Below are 15,234 nucleotides of genomic sequence, written 5' to 3' on the forward strand. Positions count from 1 at the left end.
GAATGCCGGATCAGAATTGGAGCAGCTGGAACTTGAATTGGCACCCACTTGGTAGAATTAAGTTGTAAAGCCAACTGAGTTGGGCTTTTCTTGTTTGGAGGGTCTTTATTACTGATTTAATTTCCATTTTTGTAAAGAGTTTGTTCAGGTTTTCTATAGCTGCTTGGCTAAATTTAGGTAGGTTGTATATTTCCAGGAATCTATCCACTTCTTCCAGGTTTTCCAGTTTGTTAGCATACAGCTCTGTGTAGTAATTTCTGATGATTCTTTTTATTTCTGTGGTGTCTCATATTTTCTTTTTCATCTCTAATTTTATTGATTTGGGTCTCTCTCCTTTTTTTAAGTTGGGGCAATGGTTTGTCAATTTTGTTTATTTAAAAAAACCAGTTCTTTTGTTTCCCCATCTTACATTTTTTTATTTAATTTTTTTTTTGCTTTTGCTACATTCACATTAGGATTCATTTTATTTTATTTTTTTTATTTGACAGGCAGAGTGGACAGTGAGAGAGAGAGAGACAGAGAGAAAGGTCTTCCTTTTTGCCATTGGTTCACCCTCCAATGGCCACCGCGGCTGGTGCTCTGTGGCTAGCGCATCGTGCTGAATCAGGATTCATTTTAAATTTAGCATATATTGGCCGGCGCCGCGGCTCACTAGGCTAATCCTCCACCTAGCGGCGCTGGCACACCGGGTTCTAGTCCTGGTCGGGGCGCAGGATTCTGTCCCAGTTGCCCCTCTTCCAGACCAGCTCTCTGCTGTGGCCAGGAGTGCAGTGGAGGATGGCCCAAGTGCTTGGGCCCTGCACCCCATGGGAGACCAGGAAAAGTACCTGGCTCCTGCCATTGGATCAGCGCAGTGCGCCGGCCGCAGCGCGTCAGTCGTGGCGGCCATTGGAGGGTGAACCAACGGCAAAGGAAGACCTTTCTCTCTGTCTCTCTCTCTCACTGTCCACTCTGCCTGTCAAAAAAAAAATTAGCATATATTAAGTAAAGATTTCAACAGTTTGCCCACACACAGAAAAACAAAGTGTAAAGTATTGTTTGAGTATTAGTTATAACATAAATTTACATTGCACAACAAATTAAGGACAGAGATCCTACATGAGGAGGGGTAAGTGCAGAGTGACTCCTGTTGTTGACATAACAAATTGACATTCTTGTTTATGGCGTCAGTAATCACCCAAGGCTCTTGTCATGAGTTGCCAAGGCTATGCAGGCCTTTTGAGTTCACCAAGTCAGATCTATTTAGACAAGATCATAGTCAAAGTGGAAGTTCTCTCCTCCCTTCAGAGAAAGGTACCTCCTTCTTAGATGGCCCATTCTTTCCACTGGGATCTCACTTGCAGAGAACTTTCATATAGGTCTTTTTTTTCCAAAGTGTCTTGGCTTTCCATGCCTAAAATACTGTCATGGGCTCTTCAGCCAGATCCGAATGCCTAAAGGGCTGATTCTGAGGCCAGGGTGCTGTTTAGGACATCTGCCATTCTATGAGTCTGCTGTGTATCCCGATTCCCATGTTGGATTGTTCTCTCCCTTTCTTGTTCTACCAGTTAGTATTAGTAGACACTAGTCTTGTTTATGTGATCCTTTGACTCTTAGTCCTATCATTATCATCAATTGTGAACAGAAATTGATCACTTGGACTAGTAAGATGGCATTGATACATGCCACGTTGATTGGTACATTCCACCTTAATCAGATTGAATTAGAATCCCATGGCACATTTCTAACTCTACATTTGAGGCAAGTCCGATAGAGCATGTCCCAAATTATACATCTCCTCCCTGTCTTACTCCTATTCATATTTAACAAGGATCACTTTTCAGTTAAATTTAAACACTTAAGATTAATTGTCTAATAATTGCAGAATTCAACCAATAGTATTAAGTAGAACAAAAAAATACTGAAAGGGATAAAGTATTAAGTTGTTCACCAACAGTCAGGACAAGGGCTGATCAAGTCACTGTTTCTCATAGTTTCCATTTCACTTCAACAGATTTCCTTTTTTGGTGCTTCGTTAGTTGTCATCAATCAGGGAGAAGATATGATATTTGTCCCTTTGGGACTGGCTTAATTCACTCAGCATGATGCTTTCCAGATTCCTCCATCTTGTTGCAAATGACTGGATTTCATTGTTTTTGACCGCTGTATCGTATTCTATAGAGTACATGTCCCATAATTTCTTTATCCAGTATACTGTAGATGGACATGTGGGTTGGATCCAGGACTTAGCTATTGTGAATTGAGCTGCAATAAACATTAATGTGTGGACAGCTCTTTTGTTTGCCAATTTAATTTCCTTTGGGTAAATTCCAAGGAGAGGAATGGCTGGGTTGAATGGTAGGGTTATATTCAGGTTTCTGCGGAATCTGCAGATTGACTTCCATAGTGGCTTTACCAGTTTGCATTCCCACCAACAGTGGATTAGTGTCCCTTTTTCCCCACATCCTCGCCAGCATCTGTTGTTGGTAGATTTCTGTAACTGGGGTGAAGTGAAACCTCATTGTGGTTTTGATTTGCATTTCCCTGATTGCTAATGACCTTGAACATTTTTTCATGTGTCTGTTGGCCATTTGGATTTCCTCTTTTGAAAAATGTCTGTTGATGTCCTTGGCCCATCTCTTGGTTGGGTTGCTTGTTTTGTTGTTGTGGAGTTTCTTGATCTCTTTGTAGATTCTGGTTATTAACACTTTATCTGTTGCATAGTTTGCAAATATTTTTCCCATTCTGTAGGTTGCCTCTTCACTTTCCTGACTGTTTGTTTTGCAGTACAGAAACTTCTAAGTTTGATGCAATTCCAAATATTAATTTTAGATATGACTTCCTATGCCTCCAGGGGCTTTTCCAAGAAGTCTTTTCCGGTGCCAATATCATGTAGGGTTTCTCCAATTTTCTCTAATAATTTGATGGTGTTGGGTCGTAGATTTAGATCTTTCATCCATGTTGAGTTTCAGGCTTTGGCACGTGGAAATCCAGTTTCCCAGCACCATTTATTGAATAGACTGTCCTTACTCCAGGAATTGGTTTTAGATCCTTGATCAAATATAAGTTGGCTGTAGATGACCTGCAGCACATAAGCTGCTAGCTGCCCGCAGGTGCTCACCACCTCCTTAATCAGGCAGACCAAATCCAAGCTCTCTCATTGCCATGTTGAGGGGAGGCCTTATTTTTCCCTATTTTTCTATCTCCGGGCATTCCTCTCTCTCCTATTTTACTTCTATCTACCAGCATTCCTATTTCTCTCATTTTACTTCCAAATTTCTGTTTCTCTTATCCCTGCGGCTTCCCGGCGCCCGCCCCGAGGCTGCTTCTTGGCGGCTTCCCGGCTCTGAGCCGCTTCAGCCCGCGCTTCTCTCATTTGCGCGGCTTCCCGGCGCCCGCCCCGCGGCGGGTTCCCGGCTCTGCGCGCACGCTCCGCAGTCTCCGCGCCCCTTCGCACCCGCACCATGGCCTCCGCGCCAGCCCCACGTTCTCCATCTATTCACGCCCCGTGCTCTCTCTGCACGCAGCGGCTTCCGCGAGTCACACAGCGTAGCTTACGTTTCCACCACCACCGGTATTCAGTCCAAGTTCCCCGGACTAACCTGGCGAATTCCAACCTGGCGGCCCACATCTCTGCCTCTGGTTCCAGATTTTCGCCTTTTGCTCCCCGGGCTGACTTGAAGAATCCCAAGATAGCTTACGTCTCCGCTTCAGCCTGCACTCGCAGCTTCATCCTCCCTAACATTTTTCTCTACCCGGTATGTTTCCCTAAGTTTTCTTCCAACAATATTCCTCCCTCATTTCTCCTGGCCTCTCCCCACAGTCCGTATCCAAGTCTAAGTTTCTTGTAAGTTTCACTTTCACTTTCAACCTGCAGTCCGTATCTGAGTCTAAATTTCTTCTTGCTTTCACTTTAAATCCTAACTTCTTTCCCACAGTCCGTATCCGAGTCTATGCCTAGGCTTTCAATAGCTTCTTCCGGCACCTTTTCTGTCCGGCTTTTCCCTAGGCTGTTTGCTAGTCTCTCTCTCCGGTATTTTCCACTTATTCCCATTTCTTCCCTCCTAAGTTTCCTATCCGAGTCACGGCACCATTATGTCGCTCCCCGTCTTCGTGGAGGAACGACACAGGACCCTGCGCTGTTCTTTCGTCTGCTCGGCCCTCCCCGGGTTTGCTGCTGGTTCCTCCCGGGTTGGCTACCATCCCTTCCACCTCCGTGGAAGGGCGGTTCCCCCTAGCCACTTTCCCCACTTCCGCGGGGGAGCGGCACACCGCCGGCCGGCTCTCTCAGGGGCTGCACAGGTGTTCCTTCAGATAGATGTTCCCCTTAGATGTTCCTGGTGCATGTTGTCTCTCCTCCTTTATAGTCCTCTTCCACCAATCAAAACTCTGCTACCCACACGCCGAGTACGCTGCTCTCCTCCAATCAGTAGCAGGTCCTGCTGTTTATTGGTTGAACTGGAGGCAGCTGTGTAGAAGCTGCTTCTCCCTTCTCAGTGCCATATTGTGGGAGAGCAGATGCATAGAATAAGTCTTAATTCCAGTAACTTAGTCTAGTCCGAGTTGCTCCCAGTTGCTCCCCACAGCTGCTCTTTTTTCTTTCTGTTGGCATGGAATATCTTTTTCCAACCTTTCACTTTCAGTCTGCATGCATCTTTGTTGGAAAGATGTGTTTCTTGTAAGCACCAAAGAGATGGGTTTTGTTCCTTAATCCATTCAGCCAGTCTGTGCCTTTTAACTAGAGGGTTGAGGCCATTAACTTTCAATGTGACTATTTTTTTAACTTTCATTTAATGAATATAGATTTCCAAAGTACAGCTTATGGACTACATTGGCTTCCCCCCTCTCCCCGATGACTTCCCTCCCACCCACAACCCTCCCCTTTCCCACTCTCTCTCCCCTTCCATTCACATCAAGATTCATTTTTAATTTTCTATATATACAGAAGATCAGTGTAGTATACATTAAGTAAAGATTTCACAGTTTGCTCCCACACAGAAACATAAAGTGAAAAATACTGCTTGAGTACCCGTTATAGCATTAAATCTCAATGTACACACATTAAGGACAGAGATCCTACATGAGGAGTAAGTGCATAGTGACTCCTGTTGTTGACTTAACAAATTGACACTCCTGTTTATGGCATCAGTAATCTCTCTATGCTCCAGTCATGAGTTTCCAAGGCTATGGAAGCCTTTTGAGTTCTCCGACTCATCTTATTTAGACAAGGTCATAGTCAAAGTGGAGGTTCTCTCCTCCCTTCAGAGAAAGGTACCTCCTTCTTTGAAGACCTGTTCTTTCCACTGGGATCTCACTCGCAGAGATCTTTCCTTTCGGTCTTCTTCTTTTTTTTTTCAGAGTGCCTTGGCTTTCCATGCCTGAAATACTCAGCCAGATCCAAATGCATTTAGGGCTGATTCTGAGGCCAGAGTGCTGTTTAGGACATCTGCCATTCTATGAGTCTGCTGTGTATACGCTTCCCATGTTGGATCATTCTCTCCCTTTTTCATTCTTTCAGCTAGTATTTGCAGACACTAGACTTGTTTATGTGATCCCTTTGACTCTTAGTCCTTTCATTATGATCAATTGTGAACTGAAATTGATCACTAGGACTAGTGAGATGGCATTGGTACATGCCACCTTGATGGGATTGAATTAGAATCCCCTGGTATGTTTCTAACTCTACCATTTGGGGCAAGTCAGCTTGAGCATGCCCCAAATTGTACATCTCTTCCCTCTCTTATTCCCACTCTTATATTTAACAGGGATCACATTTCAGTTAAATTTCAACACTTAAGAATAACTGTTTATTAATTACAGAATTAAACCAGTCATATTAAGTAGAACAGACAAAAAAATACTAAGAGGGATAATAATATTAAGTTGTTCATTAACAGTCAGGGCTATGCTGATCAAGTCACCATTTCTCATAGTGTCCAATTCACTTCAACATGTTTCCTTTTTGGTGTTCAGTCAGTTGTCAATGTGACTATTGATAATTAGTGACTGCCCTGCCATTTTCCCAAAGATATTTTCTAATATATGCTTTGAGCTTCCTATGTTCTTTTACTGGTAGGTTTTCTTCCTTTACCTTCTCTCATATTGATGGCCGTGTTTTCTGTGTTTCTGTGTGTAACACATCTTTAAGCATTTTTTTGCACGGCTGGACGTGTGGCAACAAATTCTTTCAATTTCTGTTTGCCATGAAAGGTCTTTATTTCACCTTCATTCACAAATGAGAGCTTTGCAGGATATAATATTCTGGGCTGGCAGTTGTTCTCTCTTAGTTCTGGGGCTATATCTCGCCATTCCCTCCTAGCCTGTAGGGTTTCTGGTGAGAAGTCAGCTGTGAGTCTGATTGGAGATCCTCTGAGAGTAATCTGACGTTTCTCTCTTGCACATTTTAGGATCTTTTCTTTATGTTTCACTGTGGTGAGTTTAATTACAACGTGTCATGGTGAGGATCTCTTTTGGTAATGTGTACTAGGGGTTCTATGAGCTTCCTGTACTAGGATGTCTCTGTCCTTCTCCAAACCTGGGAATTTTTCTGCTAGTATGTCACTAAAAAGGCCTTCTAATCCTTTCTCCCTCTCCATGCCTTCAGGAACTCCTAGAACCCGAATGTTGGGTTTTTTAATAGTTTCCTGAAGATTCCCGATAATATGTTTTAGATTTCTAATTTCCTCTTCTTTTCTTTGGTTTGACTGTATATTTTCCTGTGCTCTGTCTTCTAAGTCTGATATTCTGTCTTCTGCTTCACTCATTCTGTTTTTAAGGCTCTCTAATGTGTTTGTCATTTGAGCTATTGAATTCTTCATTTCATTATGATTTCTTGTCACTATCACAGTTTCATGTTCTACTAGTTGCTTCATTTCATATTGATTCCTTCTTGATGCTTCATTTTCAGGAGAGAGATTTTCTATCTTGTCCATTAAGGATTTCCGTAGTTCAAGAATTTGTTTTTGAGAACTTCTTAATGTTCTTATCAATTTTTTGGGATCTGCTTCTTGCATTCTTCTATCTCATCATCTTCACAATCTTGAATTGGGGTGTCTTTTTCATTTGGGGGCATCATAGTGTCATCCTTGTTCTTGTTACCTCGGTTTCTGCGTTTGTTGTTTGTCATATTGGAGATATTCTTTGGTTTCTTCGCTGTGGTGTTTTTTTCTCATTATACTGTAACTCTAAATTAAGTGGACTGTCTGCTTTTGATGGATCCTTAGAGGCTGTGATGGGTGTGGCCAGAGAGCTCTGTTTGGTTCCTCAGGGTTAAGGGTGTGCCAAAGGTGACTCACGCAGGTTGTTCTCTCTCTCTCTCTCTCTCTCTCTCTAATCAGAAGGGAAGTAATTCTGCACAGCTGAGTGGAATTGAGGGTAGTTGATGTATGAAATCTGACCCCTGTGTATTAGTCTGCTCTACCCCAAGGACCACACAACGGATCTATGCAGCCCTCAGAGTGGTCTCAAATTTCTCCACAGTCTCACCAGGTTGCCAAGGTTACCGAGTTTGTGAGTTCTCTCACCCACCCTTAGATTTTCACAGTTTCAGCTCGTTAGCTCCACATTTTCACTAGGTTCTAACCTCCAGTTATTTCTCCCCACCAGAGTCAGGTTTTTCTGTTTGGCTGATTGCAGGCGCCACTTTACCTATGTCCAAAATGGTGCCTGCTCTTTGTCTTTCTCAGCTTTGTAAGGTGAGTGGAGATAGAGGCTAGTGTCCGTGCTGGTTCCCCTTATTTATTCATTTTTTTTCTCTCCTCCAGTCTGGCTGGTGAACTTTCCCCAGTGGGGCTTCAAGCCTCGTTCCCTCTAGGCTCTTTCTGCCTTTCCCTGCCAATGACTTGGGTAACTGAGGTTTTTGTCTCACCTCCCCTTCCTGCACTGGTGCGCAGACTCCGCGACTCAGCTTCCGCACCTTGGCTTCCGTGCCGTGGGCATCCTTGCTCTCCCCATAGGTCCTCCGTGTCACATACACTAGATTCGGAGGAGTTTCCTCTGCAATTTTTTCCTGAGCCTTTTCCTGAGACTACAGTAACTCCACTTTTATTAAACTATCTTTCCAGGACTATCAGTGCGTGCCCTCACTATTCCGTTATCTTGGCTCTGCCCTCCCCATTTAGGTTATACTTTTTTAAAGATTTATTTTTATTTATTTGAAAGCCACAGTGACAGAAAGAGAGATCTTCCATCCACTGGCTCATTCTCAAAGTGGCCACAACAGCTGGGGCTGAGACAGACCGAATCCAGGAACTAGAACTTTTTCCAGGTCTCCAACGTGGGTGCAGGGGCCCAATTACTTGGTCCTTGCTCCATTGCTTTCCCAGATACATTACCAAGGAGTTGGATTAAAAGTGGTACAGTCAGGACTCAAACCGATGCCCATAAATACTGGTGTTGCAGGCAGTAGATTTGCCCACTGCAACAAAACACATGTCCCTAGGTAACACTTTTTTTTTTAAATACTAATTTACAAAACATTTTTTTTAATTTTTTTTAACTTTTATTTAATGAATATAAATTTCCAAAGTACGACTTATGGGTTACAGTGGCTTCCCCCCCATAACATCCCTCCCACCCGCAACCCTCCCCTTTCCCACTCCCTCTCCCCTTCCATTCACATCAAGATTCATTTTCGATTATCTTAATATACAGAAGATCAGCTTAGTATACATTAAGTAAAGATTTCTTTTTTTTATATTGCAAATACATTGTTTAATAGCATGAACTTTTTTTTAACTTTCATATAATGAATATAAATTTCCAAAGTACGATTTATGGATTACAATGGCTTCCCCCCCATACCGTCCCTCCCACCCACAACCCTCCCCTTTCCCACTCCCTCTCCCCTTCCATTCACATCAAGATTCATTTTCGATTATCTTAATATACAGAAGATCAGCTTAGTATACATTAAGTAAGGATTTCAACAGTTTGCTCCCACACAGAAACATAAAGTGAAAAGTAATAGATGATTTTTTTAAATGATGATGAAATCAGATCAGACCTAGGTAACACTTTTTACCTTGCCCTCTGGGCCTTGCAAATTTCAGGTCAATAATGAGTTTAAATGCATTGGGAGATATTGGGGGCAGGTCTTTATCATGGTAATCAGTCCCTTGCACATATATCAGGAGGTGAGTAGAGTCCAATCTTCTTAGGTAGGATAAGAAGTGCTATTTATTGGCAAAGAAAATGAAGCATAATTTAGAGGTTGAGGATTCACAGTTTCATTTAAATTTGTCTGTATATTTCCTTATCCCAATTTTTAGAGTCCCACTTCTTCTCAATCAATGTCTTAATATTAACATGCAAAAAAATTTAGAGGTTGAAAACTTAATTTATCCTATCATTCAGTTCCCTGTGAGATTAGGTTTTGGATTTCATTTTCAGAAATGTCAGTCCTGCTGTTAGAAAACATAAGTATTTTTTAGAACAGTTACAGAAATTTTCTGGGAATATGAAGCCCTGAGCACATCATTTTCTTTCTATGTCTACTCAAGTGTGTGTAGAAACAACTACCTCATTCAATTACACTCCTCATTTTGGCTAAAATGGCCTATGACATCAAATATAAGTCCCGCTAAGAACTTATCGTGTATGGATTTTCATTACAGGCATCTACAGGTGATAATATAAGTAACTATTTTATCTCTGCATGCTATGGACTACCAGCATCCCCATTACCACCAGGAACAGGATTATTATGCCTCTAAATCTAATCAGATCAAAGAACCATGCCAGAGAATCAAAGAATAGCTTGAATTCATCTGCAACTGTTTCCTCCACCAAATTCTATCTGGTAGGATTTGCTCAAAAATTACTATAGGAATTTGACTTTAGGCAATGGCAGATGATTAAATAGTCACAATAAGACTGATGCTTCTATATCTGGTACCAAGCTGGAAGTTAGCAAGGCAGGTAATCTGGAAGAAAATTAAAGTGAATGTGAAAAAGAGCAAACACTAATGAAAACCCAAAAGAAGCTTGACACCAAATAATGCACTGGAGCCTGGTTTTGTCTCTCACCAACACCAGAATGACAACTTGAATTATATAGATGACCTGCAGAAGACAATGGTGCCCCTTCACCACACATACATGCATGTGCATGCACACACACACACACACACACGCACACATGGACAGAAATGTGAAGCAGGATTCAGAAAAGCTGAATTAGGGAATACTATGGCAGTGGTTGGAGGAGTTGCAAGTATGGCCATGCTCCACAGAACAGGTGAGGTAACAGAGCAACAAAAAGAACAGTATGTGGGAGATGCAATAGGGCCTACTCCTACACTGACACTCTTGATGTACGCATGGCTTCTGCTTAACTTCTGCTCCATCTCAAAGTAGTATTGCTTGTGGTCAACCCTAATCTGAAACAATAAAATGAAAGGAATTCCAGAAAATGTAATTCCAGATTAATTAAATTGCCCGGATACTAAGTCACCACACTGTCATACCCTACTCCAATTACACCAACATCTTTCTGGTCACGTAATATATAACAATTTGCTTCCTACTCAGGGCCTTTTGAACTTTTAGCTCCTTCTGCCCGAAGTTCCTTTTCCCCATCTTTATATATTCATCATTGATTTCTCCAGATTCATGTCATAAAGTATCTCTTGTTCCTAGTTGCTCTCTGTAGTCAACATGTGTAGTTGCTTGGCCACCATCAATTCCCTACCTCTTCTCCTTACTAATAGTAAATGGATATTGTTCCAGGTAACTGCTCCCTTACAGTCCTTCTCTCTCAGCTCTGGGAATGGACCTTCACTGATCTAAATTAATCAGAAGTTTTTATTCTCAGCTCCAGATATTTGACATAGGAATGAACACAAGATCTTTTTTCCCAAAGAAATCTTTTATTTAAAGAGTACAAATTTCATAAGTACAATTTTAGGAATATACCCACTGTCCCAACACCACCTCCTCCTCCCTCTCCCATTCCCATTCTATGTTAAGATTAATTTTCTCTTAGTATATACTAAGTTGATCTTCTGTATATAAAGATAATTGAAAATGAATCTTGATGAAGAATGGGATGCAAAAGGGAGTGGGAGATGGGATGGTTGCATGTGGGAGGGAGGTTATTGGGGGAAAAGCTGCTATAATCCAAAAGTTGTACTTTGGAAATTTATATTTTTTAAATAAAAGTTGAAAAAAAGATTCAGTTTCAATTAACTGTATACACAGAAGACTAAGTAAAGATTTCAACAGTTTGCTCACATACACAAAAAATAAACTGGGAACAAATTTTATGGTTAACTCTCATAATAAAACTCATTGAGAACAGAGGTCCTGCATGGGAAGTTAGTGCACAGTGACTCCTGTTGTTAATTTAACAATTAACTCTTATGTATGACATCAGTGATCACCTTAGGTTCATGACATGAGCTGCCAAGTCTATGGAAGCCTTTTGAATCCACAATCTCTGTCAGTATTTAGACAAGGCCATAAGCAAAGTGGAAGTTCTCTCCTTCCTTCAGAGAAAACTACATCCTTCTTTATTGGCCACTTGCTTCCACTGGGGTCTCAGTCACACAGATCCTTCATGTAGGACATTTTTTGCAACAGTGTATTGGATTTGCATGCTTAATTTGTTAACCTCCATCTCTTTTTACTAGAAGCTATGATGGAAACCCTGCTGAATACAAGAAAAGAAGTAAAGGACTCTTGACTGCTGCCAGGCATTCTTAACTGCAAGAACAACCAGCCTTAAAATGAAACCACCACTGTAAATTGCAGAGTAGAGAAATGAGAAAAATTGGGTCATTGTCAACCTCCTGGACAGCCAACCCAAAAACAATGCATGCTTCTGTATTTTCCAGATAAATAAACCAACAAATTCCCATGTTATTGAAATCATTTTGATTAGACAGAACAAAATTAACAAAAACCATTGTAAAGGATGCAACCATAGCAGATTATACTATTTTATTGCCTTCAAAGCAAGTGTTTTTATTTAATTATCTTTGTTATTTTTTCACTTTTTGCCTTTTTTAAACATCTGCATCCTCTACTAGAATGTAAACTCATGCAAGTAGAGACTTTTGAGTGTTTTATTCCATGCTCCTAGAACAACACCCAGCCTACATAAAAACTCAAAAATACCTTAGAAAGTAATTGAAAAATAGATCCAGCTAAGAACTTGTTTTTCTATAGAGTGTAAAAGAGCTAAAGAAGTACTGATTCTGTCACCAAACGTAGACCTTTTAATTAAGTTGGACCACCAATCTCAGTTTTGCCTTTCCTTTGATCATTTTGCTTAGAGCTGAATGCTACATAGAATAGTACTCAGTATAACATAACTGCTAAATGGCTAGCATGCCTGCAATGGTAAAGCACTATGAGTGTTCAACTGAAGATTTGTAGATGATGATAGAGATTAATATGTAACAAAGCAACTGACCTTATAATGTTTCTCATCACCATAAGCAGGAAGTGATGAGCTTTCTACATAAGCATCCCAGAAATACAAACATTTTTTTCCATCATAGGGCCTGTAAATGTCCTCCAAGAGTTTCATCAGCTGGCTGTGTTACCATTTTGAAAATGAAAGCAACAGCAACAGAGACCATAGTCAGTCCCTAGGAAGACAAATAAATGAACCCACTCATCCACCTCAGAATTTATTTTCTAATTTCCTTCTGCTCCAGAACACTTTGCCTTGATGTAGCTTAGGCAAGCACACAGAAAACAAGGTCATAGTTTCCAAAATGCATGCTATCTGACACAGTCTTTAATGTGCCAGGAGAGAAGACAATGAAAGTAGAATCTCCAGAACCTGATGGTCTCATGTTGTGTACCTCTTCAGCAGAAATTTGTGCAGGAGAATGCTTCTAAACTTGATTTTTCACTATGAAACTGAGATTTTAAAGAATGCAAAAAGCAATATTAGAAATGAAGAACTCAATAGATCAAATTAAAAATGTGGTGGGAAGCCCTAATGACCAACTCAGTGAGGCAGAAGAAATAATATACAAGCTAGAAGACAAACCTATGGAAATATTTCAGTTAGTCTGAGGGAAAAAAAAAGAAATTAAAAGCAGTGTGGGAAATTTGTGGATATCATCAAAAAACCCAACATATTAATATAAGGAGCTCTGCAAGTTGTGGAAATAGAGAATGGATGAGAATGCCTATTTAGTGAAATAATTACAGAAAACTTCACCAATTAGAAGAAAGAGGCGGTCCAAGAACAAGAAGCACAAATAACTCTAAATAGCAATGACCAGAAAAGATCTTCACCACAAAACATTGTAGTCAAACTTTTAAAAATAAAACAAAAAAGAAAAACAAAAAGAGAAGAATCCAAAAATACCTGAGAGAAACACCAGATTACTTTCAGAGGACCTCGAATTAGACTCACAGCACATTTGTCATTGGAAACCCTACAGGCCAGGAGGGAATAGTGAGACATAGTCCAAGTCTTAAGAGAAAAAAAACTATCAACCCAGAATACTGAATCCTGCAAACCTCTCATTTATGAATGAAAGTGAAATAAAGACTTTCCATAATAAACAGATATTAAAAGAACTTGTCACCACTCATCCAGCCTTACAAAAGATGCTTAAGGATGTACTACCCGGTAAAATATGGAAAGATAGCAATCATTATGAAAGAATGTAATGGCAGAAAATCCCCCAGTAAAAGTAAAAAAAATACCCACTATAAATAATAGGAATATTTATGGAAAAGTGCCAGAGCCAAGTCATTACTTATCAATAGTCAAGTTGCATGTAAATGGCTTCAACTCTCCAGTTAAAACATATAGACTGGCTGAATAGTTTAAGAAACAAGAAACTCCCATTTGCTGCCTAAAAGAAACACATCTCACCAACAAAGACACAGCAGACTGAAAAAGAAAGAATGGAAAAAGATACTCCATGATAAAGAAAGCAAAAAAGGACAGGAGTTGCCATCCTAATATCAGACAAAATAGACTTTAACATAAAAAGAGTTAAAATATAAAGAAGGGCTCCGTGTAATGATTCGAGGATCAATTCAAAAGGAAGATGTGACTGAAATAAATGTATATGCACCCAATTACACTGTGCCTGGCTATTTAAAGGAAAGGTTATAGATTTAAAGGGAGACCACATAAATAAAGCAATAACCAAGATGTATGTTGAATCAGTAAGAAAGACCTTCCCGAGGTACCTTTCTCTGAAGGGAGGAGAGAACCTCCACTTTGACTATGACCTTGTCTAAACAAGATAAGAGTCGGAGAACTCAGAGGGCTTCCATAGCCTTGGAAACTCATGACTGGAGCATAGGGAGATTACTGATGCCATAGACAGGAGTGTCAATTGGTAAAGTCAACAACAGGAGTCACTGTGCACTTACTCCTCATGTAGGATCTCTGTCCTTAATGTGCTGTGCATTGAGATTTAATGCTATAACGAGTACTCAAACAATATATTTCACTTTGTGTTTTTATGGAGGTGCAAACTGTTGAAATCTTTACTTAATGCATACTAAACTGATCCTCTGTAAAAAAAAAAAAAAAAAAAAAAAAAAAGAAATTATCAACTCCCAACTTGACTCTCACTGGGATTAAACATGACAATAGGTCTGATCTGATTTCATCATCATTTAAAAAAATCATCTATTATTTTTCACTTTATGTTTCTGTGTGGGAGCAAACTGTTGAAATCCTTACTTAATGTATACTAAGCTGATCTTCTGTATATTAAGATAATCGAAAATGAATCTTGATGTGAATGGAAGGGGAGAGGGAGTGGGAAAGGGGAGGGTTGTGGGTGGGAGGGACGGTATGGGGGGGAAGCCATTGTAATCCATAAGTCGTACTTTGGAAATTTATATTCATTAAATAAAAGTTAAAAAAAAGAATCATGAAAAAAAAAAAAACCTGTAAAGGAATATTCCATAGTGAGTAAAAAGACACACAATTTCCTCTCTGCTACTACTTGACATTGGGATGAAGATCCCCATCAAGATTTTCTTTCAGGGGCAACACTCTGGCGTAGCAAGTAAAGCTGCTGCCTGCAATGCCAGCATCCCATGTGAGCTCCGGTTCTATTCCCAGCTGCTCCACTTCCAATCCAGCTCTCTGCTATGGCCTGGGAAAGCAGTAGAAGATGGCCCATGTCCTTGGGTCCCTGCACCCATGTGGGAGACCTGGAAGAAGCTCCTGGCCCCTCGTGCATCTCTGGCATTTGTGGCCATCTGGGGAGTGAACCAGCAGATGGAAGACCTCCCTCTCTTTCTTTGTCTTCCTTGGCCTCT

At 40.6% G+C, this 15,234-nt stretch overlaps 1 pseudogene; it reads left to right on the forward strand.

Moving 5' to 3' along the window:
- The first annotated feature begins 7,637 nt into the window (after positions 1 to 7,637).
- The window catches only part of LOC100344412 (transmembrane emp24 domain-containing protein 5 pseudogene), a 75,070-nt pseudogene continuing 67,473 nt past the window's right edge, over positions 7,638 to 15,234 (forward strand).

The sequence above is a fragment of the Oryctolagus cuniculus genome, chromosome 5, assembly GCF_964237555.1.
Source record: "Oryctolagus cuniculus chromosome 5, mOryCun1.1, whole genome shotgun sequence".
NCBI lineage: Eukaryota > Metazoa > Chordata > Mammalia > Lagomorpha > Leporidae > Oryctolagus > Oryctolagus cuniculus.